Raw genomic sequence first — 24,542 nt, forward strand, 5'->3', positions numbered from 1 at the left:
CCCCCGCCGTTGCCGCTCCCCGGCGGGTGCACCAGGGTCCGCGCGGGCGGGGCGGGGTCTGGGCGGGGCCGGGGTGGGGCCTGCCCCCTCGACGCGCCGGCCCCGCCCCTCGCTCCGTCCCTCCCCAGCGGACCGCAATGATTTAGAAGTTCAGGAATCCCACGTGACGTCACCGGGGGGGTGATGTAATGCACTCTAAATAGAATGTATTGTAATCTTTGCTCAGTCCAACGTGGTCCCTTCACCCGGGCTCCGCTCTTGCCTTCTCCACACTTGTTTGGTAAGTTCCTAAAAATACGGCTCGGCCACTTCTGGGGCTTTTGCATTTAGCCACTTTTGTTGCACTTGCCGCGGGAGCCATCTCGGGAGCGTACTTGTTTGCAGGGGTTGGTTCTCCGCAGCAGCCGCGAGGTTACTTGGTCCAGTGGGCAGGTCACAGGGCAAGGAGTAGGGAAGATGCGATGCATTTTTTTCTGGAGGGTGATCTGTGTTTGTAAACATTTTGGCGGACCAGAGGGAAGTCCGGCCCCGAGTGCTGGTAGACTGTGGAATTCGGCTGTGTCTTGAGGCCACCCCAGAGACCCCGCGCCGCGTGAGTGCCGGAGCGCTCGGTGGCCGCCGCGCCGCGCGCCTGGAGGGATGCTAACGTGGAGCCGGCGCCGAGTCCGCCCGGCGTGCGTGCGTGTGTGGGAGCGCGCGAGTCCCCTGACGCGGGGACCAGTTATGAATCGGGGGTGTGTGTTTGCCTCCAGAGACCTGGCAAGGTGCGGAGTCCTCCAGAAGTGCGGTCAAGCGGCAGCGGAGACGGCGAGCCAGGAACCTCCCCCCGCGTCCCCAGCTTCCCAGCGTGGCGGCGGAACCCCCGGAGAAAGTTTGCAAACTTCCAGCGGGCGCGGCGAGGACGCCGGGTCACCTAGGGGGCGGGTGGGCGCGCGCGCAGGCGGCTCGCTCTCCCCGGTGCGGAGCTGCCGCTGCCACTTCTCCCGTGGGGCTGCTGGCTGCAGTGGGTGGGCGCGCGCCTGGGGAGGGGAGGTCGCCCTTGGAGGGCGCTTGGCTTTCGCTCCAGGCGCTCCGGGCTGGAGAGCGGCGAGGCTCCGTCCGCTCCCGTCCACTCCTCTGGCCGCCTCCTGCCTCCGCTGCTTTCTCGCTGGCATCGCTACCTCTTCCCGGCCGCTGCCCCAAATGACAGCTCCGGCTCGAGCCTTGGCGGCGCCCAGGCAATTCCCAGGACCCGGCGGCGGAGTCTCCCCCTGCGGCAGATTCTCGGCAGAACCACTTGAACTTTTCATGAAGTTCTTAGAGGGGCAAGATGCGAAGGAAGGAACCAAGGAGATGTTTTCTCTCAGCAGCTGCATCCACTTCTTTGCCATAGATTTGTTTTTAAGGGACGTCTAGTAGATAAAGCCCTAGACCTTGTCCACACTCTCATCCCCGTCCCCAACTTTCCCTGGACCAGTGCCGCCCCCACTTGATGCTTGTTCAAGGCCGGGGTCTGGAGCGGGCTACTTGTATATTTCGTTCTCAGTCTGCAGAATGTGTTTGATTTTTATTTTTCCCTCCTTCTCTGACATGTGTCAAGGAATAAAGGCTGGATACAGGTCCATTACGTCATTCTGCAGGCCAGTAAGTGTTTGATTAACGGCTTGAGCTCCTCAAGGGTTCAGGAGCTTAGAATGCTGACAAAGCAACTCTGCTGTGCATCCCCCTACCCTCCTCACAACACACTCGTGCAATCGCCCCTCCTTAGGCATCTTTATTGCCCTCTCTTCCCAACCCCTCCCTCTCCACCACTCCCCCGTCTACACCGTTATCACTCTAGCCCCGGCCCCGCCTTTTACAGCTTTCCCTGGAGCGAGCACGGTCCCTGGAGTGTGGGTAAAAGCTTCTGGGGTCTGAGGGGACAACTGTACCTGATCAGCGCGCAATCTGCCCTTTTGTATTATTTAAGAAAGGCACCAGCAAGCCTTCTCCTCTAGAGCGAAAATGCTTAGTCCTGATAGAAAAGGCAAATCAGGAAATGTTTCCAAGCGTTATGATAATACTCTGTCCTCGTGGTGGTGACTTAGGAAGCTAATACACCCACTGCAAACAAAGTACTTCACTTTACGTGGTGCCTGCCCTTTAGCAGAAGAGGGAAGACGAAGAAGCCAAGACGCTGACAAAATCAGGTTTAGCTGAAAGGATCAAGACTAAACGTTTCATTTCCAAAGTAAGGGAATGTGAGTTGTTGAACCTAAACTTCCATACAATAAATTGGTGTGTGCGTTAGTTTCTAGCTCTTAACCTTAAGTTTCTATGTTGAAAGAGGTAGTTCAATACTTAAGTCATTGAATTGAGTCAGAACCTCCGTATCTGGCAGTTGAAATAAAGACCCTGTGTATGACTTGTTGCAAGGGATCAAAGTAAAAGAACCCTTGGTGGGGAGGCGGGGAGGGAAATGTGCAGAAATTAAATTATGAAAGTATTAACACAGTTTTGGATAGAGCAGGAGAGGGAATTGGAGTGGTCCCTGATTTGGAGTTGGTGAAAACTAAATAAAGAAATACTTATATTGCCAATATGAGGGAATTTCTCGAAGAACACATGTTTTCTTATAATTAGATCTACTTTCTTCAAAGTGAAAGCCATGCTGTAGGGTAGACATTTGTGAAACTCCTGTCTGGGGTCTAATTGACATACTTCCCCAAGTTTGTGGCAGGATTTAGTATTTATTCACATCTAGGGATGAAATAGTGTAACCTCCACACAATATGTGTGCATCGAAAATGTTGAACTTCTTGTTTGTGATGCATAGACTTAAAGGAAAAAAAAATGGCCCAGTCATGGGCACTGGAAAGTGTGATTAATGATCAGTGATTTAGTGATCAGTGATTAGTGGTTTTATTCAAACTGTTACCTCTGACCAGAAGCACACATCAGAGGATTAACAGGCTCTTTAGATAAATGCTCATTAGTGGAAGGGGAAAAGCAAAGATAATAGGCATGCACCCAGGGACAACTTTCGAAGAAAATCATTCCCGTCTTCAGAATAATAAGCTCTATTAACAGAAAGCCCTTTTAATTTAAAACTTGCTTTTATCTTGTAAATCAAAGTTAGATGTAAAAGTTTGTAGTGCCATTATAACCTAAATTTTCCCATATCCACTAGATGTGGATTATCTCAGTAGCGATATTTTTTTTTTTATTTAAATAAACAATTGGACCTTTAGAGCAGCTGAACCCTGACAAGTTCTTAACTCCCAGGGTTTGAAAGTGTCCCCCCTTCTAGCATGGAGATTGCAGCTTGCTAACTAGATGGCGCACTGTTATTTGGTGTTCTCTGCTGCGTAGCGCAGGAGTAGAAACTGAGCATGTAGCTGCTTGCGAGGTGTTCTTCAACATTTACAACAAAGTTGATTCTGTGTAGGGTTGGAGGCTAGACAGTTCTACAAATTTTTAGTCACATTTTCCATGTCAGTTAAATCTAGGGAGTTCAAGGCTACTGGAAAAATTAGTCTCATTACTAAAAGAAACTTAGAGAACGAGGGAGGTACCAGAGTCTAGGAGGTACCTCTGGGTTGCAGAAGTAATTGTAAAATACCAGACCTGTTCTTTTTACTAAGAGCTAGTTTCACAGTCTTCTGGTCTGAAATACTGAGGCAAATACTCAAGACTTATTTTCTTCCTAATCTTGCTGGTGAAACAGAAGTTACTAGAAAGAAAGGAAGAAAAACCTTGATTTGGTGACTGCAGGAAGCAACACGTTGCTGCTTTTATTCTACAGATAATGGTAAGGATGATGTTTATTATGCTTATTAAGCAGAGAGAAAACTTTGCACTTAGTTAAATAGAACCAATGTTGTATTTTCATAGATGGAATTCAGAAATAGAGCTCTGATTTTGCACAAAATTTTAATGTTGCTTTTGTCAGTTTCCTGGGACTTGTAGCATTTTATGTGGAAGGTTTTGTGTGTGTGTGTGTGTGTGTGTGTGTGTGTGTGTGTGTGAATAAGACTATTATTTCCCGGGTAAAATATGTTCAGGAGCATATGAACTGCAGTGGGGAAGCTATGAAGCATGTTAAGTAATGTGTCAAGCATCAATTCCCCTTTCTATGAGGTTTCATGGATCACTTCAATAAGTATTTAAGTTTTAATAAGAAAGTTCTTGAAAAGAAACCTAAAATTAAAACAAAACAAAACAGTTTTCCGCATTCAAACCTAGATGTGTATGTCCCCGAAGGATGATGCTATTGGTTGAATATCAGCTATTACTTTAGTTTTAAAACTTACAATAAAAAAACTCACTTGTGTCTCCTCAGAAATGTTTCTCATTTTCCTTTGCTTATAGCATTTTATATAGATCTCTTATTTTTAAATCCTTACTGATTATAGTGGTTTTTATTTTTCAACTTCACTCATAGTAAACATATTTGAAAATATCTCCAAGCCCACTATTTTTTATGTAAATTGCTGGTGCCCATAAATTGCCTGTCAATCAGCAGTCAGTCGCAACCTTATATAGTTTATACCTGAGAAGATAGTTTATTAGAACATTTCAACAAAAAATTGGAAACCATGCCTTTATTTCTAGATCTCTGTTATGTCGCAGCTTTTATTTGAGTAGGTGGCTAAATGAATGGTAGTTTGTCAGAGAGACTTTTCCTGCATAGATTTTCAATTCTAGTAAGTTGAATATTTTTGTTACAATGATTTGTCAGTTTCCCACACCTACACGTTCAAAACCATTCAATCATGGAGTTTCCATGATGGCAAGTTCCGAGACTCCCAATTTCTTACTATACTCTACTTTTTAGCAATGAGGTATCATAATCCTATAATATTTTCTTGTCATTGGAGTTTACTTATTACTAAGCTAAAAATTATTTTGTGGGGGTGTCATGTTCACTAGATCACTAAGATGTGAACTTTGTATTTGTAGTTTGTTTTCTTCTGGTTGTGTTGTTGGATTAAAATTGGAATTTGAGTGGACTTATTATTTTTGTCATCTTTTCTTTTTTCTCCTCCTCCTCCTCCTCCTTCTTCCTCTTCTTCTGTTCCTATTCCTCCTTCTTCTCCTTGTCCTCCTTCTTCTCTCTCCTCCATCTTTCTTCTTCTCCTTCCTTATTCTTCTTTCCTCTTCTTCTTTCTTCTCCTTTTGTATTACTATTTGGGAAGCTTCTATTGACATCATTCAAGTTTAGTGATTCTTTCCTTAATGTGTTAACCAGAGTTATTTAGACAAACAGAACTAATATAAGAGAAAAAGACAAAACGGGAGGGAGAGAATAAAATGACTGTTTTAAGAAGTTGGCTCACATGTTTCTGGATGCTGGCAAGTCTGAAATTTGCAGGGCAGGAGAGCAGGCTAGAAACTAAGGCAAGATTTATATATTACAGTCTTGAGGCAGCTGGTGTTTCCCATCTATATGCTTCTTACAAATTGGATTTCTACAGCAATTTAGGTCTTTTTTTAGAGGCAGCTTTCTTGGATGAAGATGAAACAGTGATCTCAGTCAATTCATTATCTTGTCCACTTTGACTACCAGCTATATTATGGGAATCAACCAATGCTTTATTAGTGTTTAAAAATTTAAATCTATGACCATTTCTCTGAATTCTATTTAAGAAAATTAAACAATTGAGATAAGGTAATAAACTGGGGGGCAGTTGCCTTAAATATCTAAGTGTGAGGAAGAAGCACTTTCAGATATGCTAAACAGACTTAAAGACACAGAAGACCTGTTTTGTGTTGCTATTTGTAAACTAAGTAAGCTATCTACTTTGTGGCAATGCTTTAAATAGAAAGTCTGGCACTTTAAAAATGACATCATGTTTAATGTTTTCACTAAAGAATTATTACATTTTGTAATTAGGAAAAAATGAGCAATTAGTGTTTTTTGAGTATCCATTAGTATTCCATTGTTGGACAAATCATAGATTTAACATAGGATTTTTTTTGTTTTAAAGAGAGAGGCCTTTTAGAAATTTCCAGATAGTAATAGCATTCTTCCAGAAACCCGACTAAAATTTTTGAAGCTCTTATTGAGGACTCTGGAACTTTCCCAGTAAAAGATAAAGTTTAAGGTAAATTCTTGAATATGTAAGATATTATATTGACATTTCAATATTTGTTTTTTCCAAGTTCACCTCTGCCCCCCGAAAAATAGATCAGAATCAGTTTATCACTTTAAAAATATGTATTTCAGCTGCTTTCTTCTATTTTCTTAAGGTCACATTTCTGATCTTAACCCTAAAAGGATTTTAGGATTTCAATCCTTAACAAGGATTGAAAACTACCAGGCTGGTATTTGACTAGAACTGATTTTAGAGGGAGTTCCTTTAGGCCTAGAGATTCTGATGGTGAGATACAAAGGCTTATGCCTTCATCGGGACGGTAGGGCTAGGGGAGAGCCTCAGACTGATACACCAACTTTTTCATTTTACAGAAGAGACCCCTGGCTCACCCAAGGCCCAGAGCTGGAGAGAGCCAAACCAGGCTGAGAAGCCTGGTCCCTGCCTCCAGTTCGGGTGCTCCTGCCATAAATGCCCTTGTCAGAAATGGGGCATAACCCATGACTTTGTATCCTTTGCTCTTTTCAAACCTTTTGATGACTAATCTTTCAAAGACAAATTTTTATCAGATCTTTGGAATGAATACCTTAATCATAAATGCTGTAGTTTCATTTATTCTTATATAATATCTGCAATGTTATTTTTTCTAATATGGGCCTCCTTAATTAATTTTAACTTAAATTCTCCTTTTATCATCATTGTTATTAGACATACTCTGTAAAACCACACCATCCAGATTTCATTTGAGAGTAAAACCAGGCAGACTAAAATGGTCTGAAAGACTGTCTCAAGAATAAGGCAGTGACTTTCTCTACTTCCTGTCTTTTCTTTATCATCTCTGAGGACAGGATCTGAAATATTATTTAAAATTAAAATAAATAATCTTTTTTGTCAAATAGAGAAATGGGTGATGTTTTCACTCTAGAAGGTGTACTTTTGCCTAGGATCTGTCTGTAATACATTATCTTTCCAGGTGGATATATATGAGTGTGTTTGGAGGTGGTGAGAAGTGAATTGAGTCTGGAAGTATGTTCTTTGAGGTTTGACTGGCAAAACTTGACCAATCATAACTAAAAAAATTCGTGCATGCAACACAGAGGGCTCTAGAGCACCACACATTTGATTTAAGATGATATTTAGGCTGTGCTGTATTTAAGATGGGGAATAACAATGTCTAAATAGAAATCTTGAATGCATCTACTGTATGTGTTGTTTGGCCTCACCCACAGGTTTCCTCTCCAGCTGTTTGCATGAGGTTTTATATCAGAATTCAGGTCTCTTTTTATTCTTTTATTACACTGAGGAGTTCCTGTGTTGCAGGCATGATTTCTCAAATATAGCACATTTCAGCCAGTTTTATGCAGTCCTCTCTCTGTTGGCTTCCCAAGGGGGAAAATACATGCAACAAAAAATCTTTGTTTTTGTTTGAATTAGCTGACTACTGGAAGAAATAGGTGTAATCTCTATTTGCCAGATCTGGTAGGACCATTTCACTTTAACAAAACAAGATTTTCTTCTTTAAGTAAGTTGGCTTCTGACTGGCCAGGTATTAATTCATGCATCAGAGAGTAGAAGGCATTGGGATAAAGTCCGTTTCCGCCAGGGTATCTGGCTATGGTGTGGTGCACCATTACGGAGGGGCTGATTTGCCTCACTGCAATGACAACATTGTGCAGAAAAACACTGACTCCTAGGAGGAAAAACAATATTATAGGCTCAAGCTTCTAAAATCATATCAGGGAATGATCCTGTGTCGAAGGTGACTGTCAGAATGCTGGGGGCCTCCAGGGTCATCTTCTAAACTACAGCATGACAAAATGTTTTCTCTGTCTATTCTCTGCGTTTTCCTTCTGCTAGTGTTTCCCTAGATTCATTTTTTTAACATCCGTTTCAACTACTCTGCCTTGATGAATAATCCTGCAGTAACAAGTCACAAATGTGTACACAGTAGAGCAGGGATATTTTTCCGTAAGGAAAATAGATTTTTATGTCAAATCTTAGAAGAAACAATTAGGAAAACAAAAGGGGGAAAGAAGAGTTGAAATTCGCCTGATGGCATAACAAGCTTTGTCCATTCGTGGCTCTGCAACAATGAGAAGCCTGAGACTGCAGGAGGGACGCAATCCCCAGAGAGCTGCCTTGAGCTATTATGCATCTCTGCCTCAGTTTCTTCATTTGTGATGAGAATGTTGGGCTCACCCAGCACTGTCCAGTAGTGAGAGCCACAAATGTGAGCCACATATGCCATTTTAAATGTTTTAGTGGCCGCATTAAAATGGTTAAAAAGAAACAGGTGAAATCATTTTAATAACACTTTGATTTAACCTGATCTATCCAAAATATTATCATTTAAACATATAATCTGTATAAAAGTGTTAATGTACTACTTTACATTCTCTCTCTCTCTCTCTCTCTTTGATATGAAATCTTTGAAATCCAGTGTGTATTTCACAACTACAGCATATCTCAATTTGGACTAGCCACATTTCAAGTGCTAAATATCCATGTGTGGTCAGTGACTATGGTATCAGACAACCCAGGGTAAATCAGTGGTTTATGATCCTGGCAGCCCAATAGTACCACCTGTGGAACTTATTAAAAAACACCGACACCCTTCCACTCTGACATTCTGCTTTAATCGGTTTGGGGTGAAGGCCTGGGCCTCTGTATCTTTTAAAAGCTCCACAAGTGTTTCCAATGTGTCGCAGAGGTTGAGAACCACAGTTCTAACTGATCTCTAAGGAATCTTCTACCCTAATATTCTATGATTCTATTTAAGGAAAGGGATTGCAGTAAAGCATTCATTCAGAGTTCAAGGGCAGCAAGCGGTTGTTACAAGCTTGCCGTACCCTGCAACACATATTTAAGAAAATATAACTGATAAAGATTAAAATTTACAGAATGAATAACTTAGACGATAATTCTTTGCACCACAAATGAGCTCTGTTTTGTGTAACTTTCAAATGTGGGTGTTTTAAGTGGTCTGCTTCCCTAGAAATCTTAATTTAGGATTTGATTTACACGTAGCCTCGTAGAAACTCTCTGTTTTGGAAAAGGTCACGATCCTCACATTTCAGTTACAGTATTTTGCCAGCTTACTCTTTTGCCCCAGATACATGCCTTTAGTTGTTTGGGGAGGGAGATTTTTTACTCCAGTTGAGACATCTGGATCCCCCAGAATTTTCTTCCCTCCAAGCTTTTAACAAGCTTGTGTTATTGCCTAGACCAGAATTGCTCATGTCAAGATGTTAGTTATAACCTCCCAGACTTAAGGTATTCATTTTTATTTATCACCTTTTAAAATATTAGAAGAATCAATATTTTTCAATGCACATCAGAATGCTTTATTTTAATATACCTGTTTTTAATAATACACCAGTCTGTGCATTCACTGAAGGATGCAAAAAGTATAAAATAAAAAATAATTTCCAAACTCCTCACGTACCTTCTTGCGAAGTCTACAAACAGAATTGTTTGTGGAGGAGAGGAGAGACCTTGGTGTCAGTCCCTTGTGACTTCATGCTGCAGAGAGCCTCTGCATCCCCAAATTCATGAGTCATTTCACTCTGACCCTCTCTCTCCTTATCCCCTGCAGAGCCGTCTATTTCCAAATGCATGTCTATTCGACCATATCGCCTTTAAAGCATGACTATAAACTAGTTTTAAATGTAAAATTACATGTTTTTCTACATTTCGTGGTGATATTTGTGTTTTCTGTAATGTCATTCATTGGAAGAATGTTAGCCTTCATTTATTAACACATAGCTCTAATCCCCATTTTATAGATGGGAAAACTAAGAGATTGCCAAGGCTAGGCATCCTGCTCATTGATTAGGTGGTTGGTCAGTAGGAGAAAAGAGCTCACATTTATTATTGCCATGTATTCTAGATATGCCAGACAGAAGCACTGCTTTGGGTGGCTTCCAAGCAGGGATTTTCCAATTGCTTGTACTATTGCACTTGTCTTTGTATTTATAAATAACATTCTTTCTGATGCTTTCCCATGCATTCTTTGCAGTTAAATGGTTTCCTTGCTAATACCTCTTACTTCCCAGCTTCAGGCTTGTACCCGGATTGATTAGTAAATGCACAAGGATATATTAACTTCTTAACATGGAATCTGTTTTAAAAGTTGTATGGAGACATCTGTTGCAAACCTGTGTTTTTGGTAGTATCCAGGGAAACTTTCTCTCAGGCTACTTTGTGATTGACTGTTAAAAGGATTGTGTGGAGAGACAATGAGATTAACGATGTAAGTTACTCATCTGTTTTGGGGATTGAAAGCAAAGGCCTGTACGTATTCATTTATTGAGCAAGATAGACTCTAGCCCTAGCTCCTAAATTATCTTTTATAGAACACTTTAGCCCTTGTCGTGCCAATGTACTGTCTTCACACTTGGTCTGGAGCCATCTGTGTTTGAATATTTGGTTTTTGTTTTCTCCTAATAATGATAATAGGTTGGGCTTGGCCATTTGCAGTCTCTGTCTGCATTTCTGTGTCTTTGATGGGTGAGATATTGATTAATAGTGCAATTTTTGACCAGTGCCAGGGAGCCATTATTTTGGCTTCTTTTCTCCAAGCATCATTCTAAATTTAAAGCAATTTTAATATTTACACATATACATGCTTATGGTGTTTATGCTTATATGAAAATAAATATGTGTATACATAGAAACCTGGGCCAGTGAGGACCACAATGTTAGTAGGGCATACACTTGCAAATGTACTTGTCATCTTTTTTAGGAAGCCCATGGACAAACTGTAACTCCTATTGGACAAGTATCTATTTGTAACATTGACTCAGATACATATTGCTGATTAAAAGATATAGTGAAATTAAAAAAATTGACACCATATTTAAGACACTCCTTTTTTCTAAGAAGGCCTGTCTAAGCACACATTGTTTACAATTTTGTACTCCAGTTTTGCAAAATCGGATGACTAACCACCGCCATTCTTAGGGCTGTGCTGTGTTGACGTCATCAAAGATGAGGGTGCAGTGTTTTGGCACCATGAAGCAGCATGTAATTTGGAATTGTACTTTTTGCTAAACACTCGTGCTGATCTCCAAACCATTCAAAACACTAAAAAACCAAAACAAAACAGTAATGTCTGCTGATTGGATGGAGGCAGCATGGGCAAAGTACAATTTTTTTTTTTTTTTTTTCATGTGCTTTGGAAGTGCTTACAAAATCAGGGAGAAAAGAGTACATATAATTACTTGACATGCCCTTTGGAAGGGACATTCTTAAGACAGACAGGCTGAATCTTTAACCTAAAGTTCATTTTTATCCTTTCCAGGAAATGTGCTTTCTTTCTTTTTTCCTTTTTTTTTAAGCACAAATGTGGTTGTATCTTTAAAAGGAAGGCTTAAGAGTAAATCATGTGGCTGCTTTATCTTTAATTAACATTTAGAAGATATTTTAGGAGATCTATTTAGAAGTCTTATATTCCTTCACATAGTTGTAGTTATTTAATGCTTGTTTAAAACATAGGGGTTCTGGAGATTGGTTGTACAACAGTGTGAGTATACTTAACACTACTGAACTGTACACTTAAAAATGGTTAAGGTGAGGCTGGGCATGGTGGCTCATGCCTGTAATCCCAGCACTTTGGGAGGCCGAGGCAGGAGGATCACTTGAGTTCAGGAGTTCAAGACCAGCCTGGCCAATATGGTGAAACCCCGTCTCTACTAAAAATACAAAAAATTAGCTGGGCGTGGTGGCGCATGCCTGTTGTCCCAGCTACTCAGGAGGCTGGGACAGGAGAATCGCTTGAACACAGGAGGCAGAGGTTGCAGTGAGCTGAGATCGCACCACTGCACTCTAGCCTGGGCTTCACAGCAAGACTGCCTCTCAAAAAAAAGAAAAAAAAGAGTGGCAAGTTTTATGTTATATATATTTTACCACCGTTATTAGAAATGGGGAAAAAGTTTGCTTGTACCCATTCCCCAGATAGGGGAAAATAGAATGTACAAACCATTTGTTTCAAGCTAGATGCATCCACTTTAATTTTTGTATTGTTTTGTTTTTTTAAATTTGCATTCACTTATTTTTATTTCAATAGTTTTAGGAGTACAAGTGGTTTTGGTTACATGGATGACTTATGTAGCAGTAAAGTCTGGGCTTTTAGTACCTCTATCACTGGAATACTGTACATTGTACCCAATAGGTGATTCCTGTTCTTCACCCTTTCCTACCTTTCCCCCTTCTGAGTCTCCAGTGTCCATTATACCACTCTGTCTGCCTTTGCATACCCCATAGCATAGCTTCCACTCATAACTGAGAATATCCAGAAATTTGGTTTTCCATTCCTGAGTTACTTCACTTAGGATAATGGCCTCCAGTTCTATCCAAGGTGCTACAAAAGACATGATTTTATTCTTTTTTATGGCTGAGTAGTATTTCATGGTATACATATACCATATTTTAAAATGTTTTATTTCCGTAGGTTTTGGGGGAGCAGGTGGTATTTGGTTATGTAAGTTCTTTAGTGGTGATTTGTGAGATTTTGGAGATGCTTCCACTTTACTGTCATAATGGGAAGATCAAAAATCTAAACAGGACTTCTGCACTTTGGGATAATGTAGAGAGATGACATTGGTATGTGCGTGATGTGATTTTGACACATAGGAGTATCCAGGGTAGCTAAAAGCTAGGTACGTAACATTGCATGCCTCTTTTCTGGCTTGGATCTGGATGAGCCCTCTGTGTAGAAAGCTGTATCATTCCATTTGAAAATGCATTTGACCTTATTTGAGCAGTTTTTAAGAAATTTACTTGATTGCCTTTGGTGTGTGTGTGTGTGTATATATATGTATTCAACTGAGATCAATGAAAAAAGTCAGGCAAAGTAGCCTTGTAGTTTATGTCAGGGAATGTAAACCCACACTTCACAGTAACACTGACCAATGAGAAGTTGCTTTGTGGGGGACAACCTGGGAGTTGAAAATTTTGGAGACAGATCACAGGTGGAATGGTGGAGGAAATTAGAGATATTTGACTCAGAAAGGAGGAGACCCAGGCTTGTGCATAATATCAAGGAACAGTCTGTGGACAAGAGGATACTATTTCTGACTTCCTCTATGCTTCAGGGAAAAACAGTGAAAATTGCGGGAAGGAGACAGTTTGCTGTGTGGAGAGATGGGGTTTACTGTGTTTGCTCTTTTGGCTCCAAAGAGGGAAGAATTTTGGAACAAGTGAACCTATACATCCATGGAAAGGACTGTCTCAGAAAGTAGTGACCTCCCTGGCATGGGGTGTCAGAATTATTATAAGAAGAGTTTCTGGAAGCAGTAAGAAGCAGGGCTGGGTCAGTTGCTCCTGGCTTATGAATTGTTTAAAGTGGATTATGAACACTTTAAACAATTAGGTAAAAGCTACGAGCTTGTTTACAGAAAAATAACACATCGGCAAACGTTCACGAGAAGGTTCATGGACCCAGAAGCCGTGGACTCCAGGATGAAAAAATCTCTGGGCTCAATGATGGTGCTTACCAATGCACTGGCTATATGGACACATAAACTTAAAATTGCTGTGGTTGAATGAATATGATCAGTTTCATGTGGTTCATCCTACATGTGTTGGTGCATACATTACATGTATTAAGCTAAGAAAGTAACCAGAGCTAATGAACTTCCAGTGATGTGTATAATCAGGAATGGAAATTCACATTCATTGGATTCTCATTTGTGTTTCTCTATGAGAGTAACTGCCGGTTTGCCCAATAGCCCATACCTAGACAACCACTGATTAATAATACCTTACATTGTTTAGGAATTTCAAAGTAATTTAACAGAAATTGTCTTATTAGGGTAATATGACAACACAGTGAAATATGAAGGACAGATATTATCCTTCCCATTTTAATGGATGCAGAAACTAAGAATCCCAGGGCTTAAGTGATATGTGCAGTCCCAGCTAACTTAAGTGCCAGACATATAACTGGAATTCAGGTATCCTTCCCTCCCTTCTTCCTTTTTTCCTGCTTCTCTTTGTCCGTCCGGTCTGCCTCCATGCTAGCCACATACACTTATGGAACCAAGTACGCTCTTTGTTACTAAGAAGCAGCAACAATCGCAAATAAACCAAGCAGCTCCTTTCCAACACAAATATCAGCACCCTATTTGAGCCTAAGTTCCTTTCCTTCCTTCATCCCCTCCTTCATTAAATATTAACTGAGCATCTATTATGTGCTGGGTACAGGGATACATGATCAAAATCAGACACAAAACCACTCCTCATAGAACTTGTACCAAATAAGTCACTGCAATTTAGTGTTTCAGGAGGAGGCTGAGGGGGTGCAAGCCTGGAGACAGAAAACCCAATTAAGGGCTATTGTGGTTATCCAGGCAAGAGGTGATGAGGGCTTGAGCTATGATGGTGCCAGGTTCAAAAGCCATGTAAGAGGCAAGAGCAGTATGACTTGGGGATTGATTAACTGGAAGATGAGGGGACCAGAGAGTGGGGAAGATGGAGTCAGGATAAGCCTGACCCGGTAAGAAAGTCTGGGTCATCCTTTGTGGTGCTGAACTGGGGGATGGGTTCTGGCCCAGTGCCCATGGGCTTGTGTCTGCATCCTGAAAACAGAAAATGGCTGTGAACAGAAGCGCCAAGAGCAACTCTAACTGAAAGGTACAGTGCATTGTTGGGTTCCATGGCAGTACAACTTTGATAACTTCTCCCAGAGAGTGGCTCCACAGGGACAGAGGCACCCCCTCTGCCCAGGGCAGCCACAGCTCTGGCACTCAGGGGGTCTAGGACATGGCTGGGAGTGTTAGCTTCCTGAGGCTGCTGTAGCAAAGTAGCACAAACTCGGGGACTTAAACAACAGATGCTTATTCTCTTACAGTTCTGGAGGCTGGGAGTCAGAAATCTAGCTATTGGCAGGGTTGGTTCCTTCCCAGGGCCCGTGAGGAGGAATCTGTTCCAGGCCTCCTTCCTTCTTCTGTCTTCTCTGTGACGTCACATTATCTTCCCTTCGTATAGCTGTCTCCAAGTTCCTCTTTTTATAAGGATGTCAGTCATACTGCATGAGAGCCCACCCTAGTGACCTCATTTTACCTTAATTACCTCTACAAATACTTTATCTTCAAAGAAAGTCACTTTCTGGGACTTAATTAGGACTCCAACATATCTCCTTTAAGGTGAACACAATTCAAACCACCACAGCAGGTATGCCCAGCAAGCAGGCAGCACCCAGGTCAGGTAATAATGCGACTCTAGAACTGGCAGATTGAGAGTGATATGTTTTATAATCAGACTTTTTTTTTTTAGCACATGCTGAAAATAAACCTCAGATAGATCCCTGAAAAAACTTGGAACAAGTCTTCGGAGATGGGGATCCACATGTTAATTACCAACTATGGACAAAGCTAGCAAAACACAGGAAAACGAGCCTACCCTTAAAAACAGATACATACGTGTTGTGCTGACTGACACATTTTTGCTAATGTAAGCATTATCCTCGGTTTGGCCTTGAATTTGTCCCCAGGATTTTTAAAAGAGCAATGCTGAAAGGGTAACACTAACTTTTAACCTTAAGAAGAAAGAATTAAATACAAGTATAGTTTGCTACTCTGGCAGCCTTAACAGTTACTGTTTGGATGTGCTAATATTTACTGACAAGGACAAAAGTCACCCATTCCCATAAACACACACACACACACACACACACACACACACACACATGGTTAGGTATAAATGTTTCAATGTGAAACAAAATCAGAAGGAAAAAATTCTGATTTTCTGGTTGTTGATGAATAATTTATGTGTATGCGCTACCTTCGTTTTGCACAATGAAAAGGCAAAATTCTGCATTTTAGAAACACATCATAATGAAAAGACAACTCAGCTTAAAATGGACAGAGATCCGACTAGACAGTTTTTAAAAAAATTTTATTTTAGGCTCATGGGTACATGTGCAGGTTTGTTGTATAGGTAAATTCCATGTCTCGAGGGTTTGTTGTACAGATTGTTTTGTCACAGAAAATTTTTAAAAGAAAATACACACATGGCCAGTAAGCACATGAAAAGATGTCCAGCATCACTACCTATCAGGGTTATTTTAATGGCTAAAATGTGGAAATAATCCAAAGCCCATCAACTGTTGAGTAGATAAGCAAAATATGGTACATCCATATATTGAAATATTACTTGGTTATAAAAAAACGACTGAAATATACTATAATATGAATGAACCTTGAAAACATGCTCAGAAAAAGAATCCAGCCGTAAAGGGCCATATATTGTATAATTCCATACATAGGAAATGTCCAGAATAGGCGAATCCATAGAGACAGAAGGTAGATTCATGATTGCCTAGGACTGGGGGTGGGGTGGGGAGTTCAGGGGTGACCATTGAAGAGTATGTGATTTCTTTTGGGGGTGATGAAAATGTTCTAAAATTGTAGTGATGGTTGCACAAATCTGAATATTCTAATGCCATTAGATTGCATGTTTTAAGTGAGTGAATTGTATGGTCTGTGAATTAGGTCTCAACAAAGCTGTTAAAAAAAGATAGCACATCATGGAGGAAAACATGGGCTGCTAAATTCAGTCAGAATACATGCCAAATAGGGTATTTTGATCCAACAGCTTCTCTGCATATTTAGGATGAGTAGATGTTGATAGAGCATTTCAGACCTCAGTCTTGCAGCATTTATTGTATGTATCTCCAGCTTGCACCTCTCTCCTGGGCAATGGCCTTCGCTTCCAGCTGCACCTTTGACATTTTCCTCTAAATGGATTGCTGCTTTTCCTTAATTTTGAAATTGTTTAAACACAAACTCATCCTCATACCAGTTCTCCTTCTGACACACCCATTTCAGTGAGGGCCACCACTGTCCTCTGGTCCCCCAGATGGAAGCTTCATGCCCCTCACTGACTTGGCCCTTTTCCTTGGTAGTCGTGAACATATCATTGTCACATCTTCTGGACTCTGCCTTAGCAATGTCTTCGCCCTGTCTCCTTCTAACCCAATTCCTCCTATTAACTGTAGGGAGAATTATTTACTGTGTCTTTAGTGAGACTCCTGTCCTGCTCTACTATGTCAACCTTCATAACAAACTTAGCAAAGGGCTACAGTTACCCCTTTTTATAGCTAAGGAAAATAAGGCTTAGAGATTAAGGGACTTGCCCAGTGGGACAAAACCAGTAAATGGAGGAGTTGGGTTTGGTTCCAGTTTTGTCTGGTCCCTGAGCTCATACTCTGTCCATTCTAGCTGCCAAGAATTGCTCTCTTGTATAGATTTGAACATCCCATTTCCCTTCTCAAGAACCTTCACTGGTGCCTTGTTTCAAGGCCCCTAGGCCAGTCTTAACCACATCCTTGTAGGTGTACCCCATATTCAAGACAGATCCACTGTGGTTTGTGTTGAGTGCCTCTCTGGCATATTCAAAATCTCTTCTTCCCTGGAACATCTGCGATCCTCTAGTACAGTGGTTCCAGACACACACGTGCATACATTCACCCAGATGTGCTACATTCACCTCCTGCCTGTGAAAACAGTACTCTCCAAGGCCCATCTCAGTCATCATCTCCTGATCTGCAAAACCAAAAACAGAATGCAAAATTAATTCCTTAGTGCTCTGTTAATCTTTTTCTTATGGTTTTAAAAAATGTATCTTCTATTGTGATTATTTTGTGTTTTCATAAATTCCCTCTCCTGGATTATAAGCTCTATGACAGCAAGAACTGAATCTTGCTTAGTTTTGACTTCTTTCGTTGGATTAGCATAGAGTAGATGGTTACACATAGTAGATGCAAATTAATTTTGCATGAACTGACTAAAGAGACACTCACTCATTGTTGCCATAGACTTCCTAGAAGCAACATGAGATGTTAACCAGCCTAGTGAGTGTTCCTGGAGGACCATCCTAGGAAGATTTTTAGGTATACTGATGAAGTCCCCTTCTCTCAGTATCACTTTAATTTTAAACTCTGTTGCTTAAAGACAACTGTCATAATACTTTAGAAATCAAAATGGAGGTGAATGAATCCATCACCGAGAATCTTATAACCCTAAGGAAAACTGATTTTCATTTTACATTCTCTTGCATTCTTTGTCCAGAGAGGAACATAATTTGTAAATAGTTTTAATCAGAGCATAGACATATTTTAAAATTCTGCTTCCTTCACTTAAAACTATACCACAGACATGTTTTCATGTCACTACATAGTTTTCAAAACTATGATTATGCATAATATTCCATTGAGTTGCTATGCCATAATTTCTTAACCAACCCCTATTGTTTGACATTTAACTTTGCTGTGGATTTTTTAAAAATGGTTCTAAAAAACACATGACCAATCTTTTGGCAAGAGAAATGTATACTCTGACGATATTAATCTCCTTTCCCTTAGGCTGGTTGAAAAATCTTCCTTTAGGGTTGAGCTTAGGCATAGTTGTGACAGAAACCGAGTTTGTTTTGGATACGCACACTTTATTCCTTCTATCTCTGCCTTCCCGCCTCTCAATGCATTCTATGTCCCCATGGTGCCTGTCCCAGGGACTTGGGGTCTGCGCTCCTCCTCCAGAGACTGACCTACCTCCCATGAATCCTGCCCTTCTCCTCACTCCTCCTAGCCAGACTTCTCTCTCCTCTTGCATTTCCAAAGCCTCAATCTTAGTAAGACACTAGGCACTCAATCTATTTCCTTTCTGAGTTTGTAATATTATACAAAAGGACTTCTGGAGATGGCTTGGTGATAACCCAGCCAAGGGCATCACTAAAAGTGGATCTTTGCTCTCTTTAGCTAGGACTCTTCCAGGTTCTAAGGATATGGCAGTGAAAAAAACAAAATCTCCATGTAGATAGGTAAGTAATACCTAATATAGTAGTAAGTGCTAAAAAGAAAGATAAGACCAGGGAAGTGGATCAAGTGTGCTCTTTCATATTGCAGTTGGAATAGCCCAGGAAGATGAACTTTCAGATAAGGTGACATATGAGAGGAGAGCCACTGGGGAAGGGAGGAATTCCCATGCAGATGCGGAGAAGGAGCTTTCTAGGTAAGGGGCTGCTTGGTACAAGGGCCCTGCTGTTTTGGATAGTGTGCTTGAGGAACTGCAAGGAAGCAGATGTGGAGACAAGGAGGGAAGCAGTGGGAGCTGCTGGATGGCTGATCATGCAGGGACTTTAAACATGCCGTGAACTCTGTATATTAATCTCAGCTAGGTAGGAAACCGTTGGATAGTTTTGGGTAGAGCATCCATCACTTATAAAGTCCTCCATCGTGGTTGGAGGATCGACTGTGTAGGAGCAAGGGTGGCAGCTGGGAGACCCATGAGGAGGCAAGAGACAATGGTGGGCTGGACTGGGTAGGTTCTGGGAGAAGTGGTGAGAAAGAGTTGGATTATGGCTTATTTTGAAGGTAAAACTAGCAGGACTTGCTGATGGATTGGCTGTGAAGATAAGTAAGAAGTCAGGGAAGATATTAAGGTGCTTGACCCGAGACATTGGAAGGATGAAGTTGTCATCAACTGAGATCGGGAAGATGGCGGGTAGAACAGGGTCAGTGCGGGAGACCAGGAGTTCAGTTTTGGGCATGTTGTATGTAAAGAGATGCTGAGACAAAGTGAGATGCTGAGAGTGGAATTCAGGGAAGGGGTCTCAGCTGCAGATAGAGTTAGAATCAGGATCATAGTCTCAGGCATCAAATAGGCCAGCCTCATCTCACAGCATACAGCTCTTTCCGCAGTGAGCCCCAGCCACGCTGGGATATCAGGTCCTCACAGGGACCACAGCTTTCTCAGCCTCAGGGCCTTGGCATGTGCTGCCCCTTCTGTCTAGACCATCCATGCTTTCCCGGGTTCCCCAATCTCAATATGTCCTGAACTTTTCCTCCATGGCACTTAAATCAATTTTATATTCCTTTGTGTGATGTTTAGTTTAATTAAAAAAAATTTTTTTTTTGAGATGGAGTCTCACTCTGTCACCCAGGCTGGAGTACAATGGCGCAATCTCGGCTCATTGCAACCTTCTCCTCTCTGGTTTAAGCGATTCTCCCTGCCTAAGCCTCCTGAGTAGCTGGGATTACAGACACCCACTACCACGCCCAGCTAGTTTTTGTATTTTTGTAGAGATGGGGTCTCACCATGTTGGCCAGGCTGGTCTCGAACTCCTGATGTCAGGTGATCCGCCCGCCTAGGCCTCCCAAAGTGCTGGGATAATAGGTGTGAGCCACTGCGCCCGGCCTAAAATAATTAAAATCCACATTCCCACCAGAATCTAAAATCTGAAATGTCAGGAATCAAGCATGTTTTGTTCATCACCATTTTCTCAGCATCTGGCACATGGCAGGCACTTCTTCAATATTTGCTGAAAGAACCGATGAGTGTTATTAATGTAATACTTTACACACAATGCGCTGCACCTCCTTTCCTGGTAAGAGGAAGCATCCTTACTGGTTTTCTTATCTTCTTAATTTAATGGCTCCACATGCCTTGGGAACAAATGCTTTTTTAATAGGTACTATTTGAGGAGGGACTGGGCTGTGATTGGGGATTGAATTCTTGCTTGACTGAAACTGTGAAAAGAAAAGGAATTTAAGGCTTATATAAACTTCCTAATCAAAATCGCCCACCTCCTGTTTCCTGGTCAGCTACTTTGTTGCATTTCTATGGACACCTTTATCCAGCATCGCCTGAGGCTATTTTATAGTGACCTTTGACAAGGCCTATTATTTTCTAGTTGCCAAGTTTACCAAGGTGCTGGGGGCACAGAGAAGGGTTAGAGGCATTGTGTCGGGATCTGAGCTGGCTGGCACCTCCTTTGCTGCCTCCAGCCTCATCCTGGGAGATGACAGGAAATGATAATGAAAGAAAGAGATTTGATTTACCAGGAAAGGCTTGTTAGCTTACAAAAGAGCTCTAGGTCTCTGTCTTTGGCAGCGCAGGGCTGTATGTAAAACAGGATTACATGAGGGAATGATCTCTTTACTGTCTTTAAAAAAGCTGGAGTAAGCTTTCAGAGGTGCCTGTGTTGTTTGGAAACACACACCCTGGCACCATGGATACATATTTGTGTATTACACATTACATGTGTATGTAGAGACATTATTGATCGATTGATGTATGAATATGTTTGTTGGGGAATTCATGAAAGAGGCCCCATCTTTATAGTTAACATTGCTGTGGGAGGCATCCACTCCATGAATGTGTATCGAGTTGAGCATTTGCAGTGCTAAGCGTGGAGCTAGGCACTGGGGAAGCGCTGGCCAAGAAGACAGAGGAGGTCCTTGCTTTCAAGGAACTTTTGAAATCGAATGAGTCTCAATCTCTTCTTCTGTAAGATGGGCATGATAATGATACCTACTTCACAGCCTCTTCAAGGGGGTTCAATGGCCGTGAATGTGAAAACACCACTTGGATTTTAAAATGCTGTACAAATTATGATCAGCTGTTACGATTGACGTAGCAAAATATAGCTATTTGGGAATAAATACTGGTTAATTTTTTCTAGTTCTGAATATTCTTTATCCCCATACAATCTAAGGTTTTACCCTTATAATTTAGGGGGTTAAGTTTTCTTTTGCTAGCATCCTAATAAAAAAAAAAAAAGAAAGAAGATGTCAAGTATGTAACTTAGTTTGTAAACAATTGGAACAGTTAGCTATTGCTGTATGACAAATTAGCATTGTCCCCCTAACAACATACATTTATTATCTTAGAATTTCTGTGGGTCAGGAATCTGGGTGTGGTTTCTTTGTGTCTCTGCTCTGGATCTATCACAAGGCAGTGATCAAGATATCTGCCAGGGCTGTAGTCACCCCAAACCTCAGTAGGGGAAGATCTCCCTCCAGACTCACCTGGTATTGCAGGCCTCAGGTGGTCCACACCAAGCTCACTTGTGTGGCTGTTGACTGGCTTCCGATTCTTGCTGGCTGTAGACCCAAGACATTAGTTCCTTACTACTGGGGGCTTTCCATAGGGGAGCTCACAGCATGGCAGCTGGCTTCCCCAGGAGCAAGCAAGGGTTCCAAGGAGGAGAAAGCAAGAGATGGGAGTCTCAGTCTTTCTTTGGGTTCAAATCACTGAAGTGACATCCCATCCCATGTGCCATATTCTATCCGTTAGAAGCACATCATCATTGGGTTTAGCTTGTACCTATGGCAAGGAGATGACACAAGTTTGTACCAGAAGACAGGTCACTGGGAACATCTCAAAGACTGCCTGCCACAGCAATACATGTAAACAGGACTATGAGTTAATGCTGTATCTATGGCATTCATAATGTCACACTATTTGAAATGAAAGAAATAAAAGAGGTAGCATCATTGTTGCCCCGAGACAGTTAAAGTTAAGACCGACAAGGAAAATTGGTGTTAAAGCCTTCTAGATTTTGAGTTGCAATCAGTAAACAACCCTGATTTTTTCTTTTGCTTGTGGCACTGGCTCATGCTTGGGCATTTACACTCTCTATTTAGCAAGAAAGCATTTGTGAGGTACCTTTCAAATATTGGAGGTAAACAAGGGTCAGTCTTTCCTAAGCAAGAGTAACAAAATTAAAAATATTTTAATTTTAATTTGCCAGTTCACAGATTAATGTATCCTCCATTCACTTGATTACCTTTTTTTGACAAACACCTAAAAACAAAGCTCTTCCAATCGCTTGAAGACAAAGAAAAAGAAAATTTTAGGTACAGAGGAATTCTAGTGGTATGAGAATGAGCTTTGCCATGGTTTAGAAAAGGAAAAGGCCAATGTGGGCAGAATGTGGTGGACAAGGGGAGAGTGTGACCAGATGAGTTCTGGGTTAGGGACCTGGGTCACTGGAGGTGTGGTGAGCAGATAGCTGTTTAGATTTACATCTAAATGCAATGGGGAACCTTTGCAGGATTTGAGGTGACTGCAAACAGCTAAGCCTTTTTTTGCTTTTTTGTTGTTGTTGTTGTTGATTCTGATTGCATTAGCTATATTGCAGTGAGCTGTTGCTGAAAGAGATTCTGATGTCTATTAACCAAAAGCCATGTTTGGGCAAAGATAAAAACATGCAGTGAAACTTTATAATAGGGTGTTATAATTATGCAATGTGTTTTACATGGAGCTGGAGCGTTGTATATTTTGCCCAGCCAATGGCAAGGACAATGTGGTAGATGCATCTGGAACAAGGTCCTTGGATCATAGGGATTCCTAGTATTAGTTTCATGTGACAGAACTTACAAGAAATTCATTCAGAAAAACACCCAGTGTAGGAGTCATTTGGCATAATCTGTGCATATTTTCTCAAACAAGCAGCAATCATTTTTTGGTTGTGTCATCTACGGCTGTCACTTGTACGCAGTTTTGTGGCTCTTTTGCAAGCCGGCAGGCACGTAGTGGTCATCTGGGATTTTCAAATGAGAGTGCACCATTTAAAATTAGTGGTCTTGGTAATTTCTCTTTCCTCCAAATTTGCCTTGAAGCTGACCTTGTGAGAAGAACACTCTCCATCTATTTTTCCTGAAAGAGTAACTGGGAAAGGAAAAGTTCTTAAGTCTTAACACTGGAAGTCAACCAATTCTAATCCTAAAATCTTTCTAGTGTGTTTCTGTCTGAGTCAGAAAGGAATAAAGGAATTTTAGATGGCTTGAGCAAAATCATGAAAAAATGATAACTATATCTCAAGTTCAGGGATTCCCTCAACTTTCTTCTTTTAAAATTTAATGATAAATTTACCATTTTCTGATTCAAAAATACTCATTGTAGAAAACAAAAAAGAAGAAGAAAATTCTAACCAAAGATTATCACTTTTGGTGATTTTGATATGTATCCTTCATATATGTCTTCATCCATATCATCTAGTTATTATTTCATAGAGTATTTGCAGTTTTGTGTTTAAATTTTTTCTACATATTATTATTTTGTGAACATTTCCCCAAGGTCTTAATTATTTTTTGAAAATATGATTTTAATAGCCTTAGAATTTTCTGTTTGTTATAATTTACTTAGGTCATTTTCCTTAATATTGGTTGCATCGTCTATTTTGATTTTTTTCCTGGTAATAAATAATATTGTGATAAGCCATCTTGCACATAACCCTTTATCTGCATCTCTTATTTTTCCAAAGGGATTATTCCAATGAGTAGGTGTTGATACATTTTGCTAAACTGCTTTCACAACAGCTTGTACTGATTGCCTCACAAATATCCAGGCTATGCAATAGTGCGTATCACATCTGATTTTCAGCCAAGAGTATTGGGTATTGTACTGAAAAAGAAATAGTTGCCAATTTATTAGGTCACAAATTGTTTTAATTTGCTTTTATTTGATTTAAAGGGGTATTGAACATTATTTCCATTTATTTGCTGGCAATTTATGAATTGTTCATCTTTGTCTATGCTTTTGGCCATTTTTCTCTCAGGGTATCAATATTTTGCTTATCAAAATTTACAGTTTAAAAATGTTTTTCAAGATACGGTCTGTCTATGTTGCTCGGGCTAGATTTAAACTCCTGGGCTTAAGGGATCCTCCCACGTCAGCCTCTTGAGTAGCTGGGATTACAGGCACG

The 24,542-nt window shown here is 40.9% G+C and overlaps 1 protein-coding gene across 1 annotated transcript in view; it reads left to right on the forward strand.

Annotated features, from left to right (window-relative positions):
- The first annotated feature begins 212 nt into the window (after nt 1–212).
- Nucleotides 213–24,542, forward strand: part of CREB5 (cAMP responsive element binding protein 5) — a 415,368-nt gene continuing 391,038 nt past the window's right edge. Inside the window, exon 1 of the mRNA XM_017881478.1 lies at nt 213–280. The gene's annotated coding sequence lies outside the window, so the exon portion shown is untranslated. The remainder of the gene's footprint in view (nt 281–24,542) is intronic.

The sequence above is a fragment of the Rhinopithecus bieti genome, unplaced genomic scaffold (genome assembly GCF_001698545.2).
Source record: "Rhinopithecus bieti isolate Rb0 unplaced genomic scaffold, ASM169854v2 scaffold_13014, whole genome shotgun sequence".
NCBI classification, from domain to species: domain Eukaryota; kingdom Metazoa; phylum Chordata; class Mammalia; order Primates; family Cercopithecidae; genus Rhinopithecus; species Rhinopithecus bieti.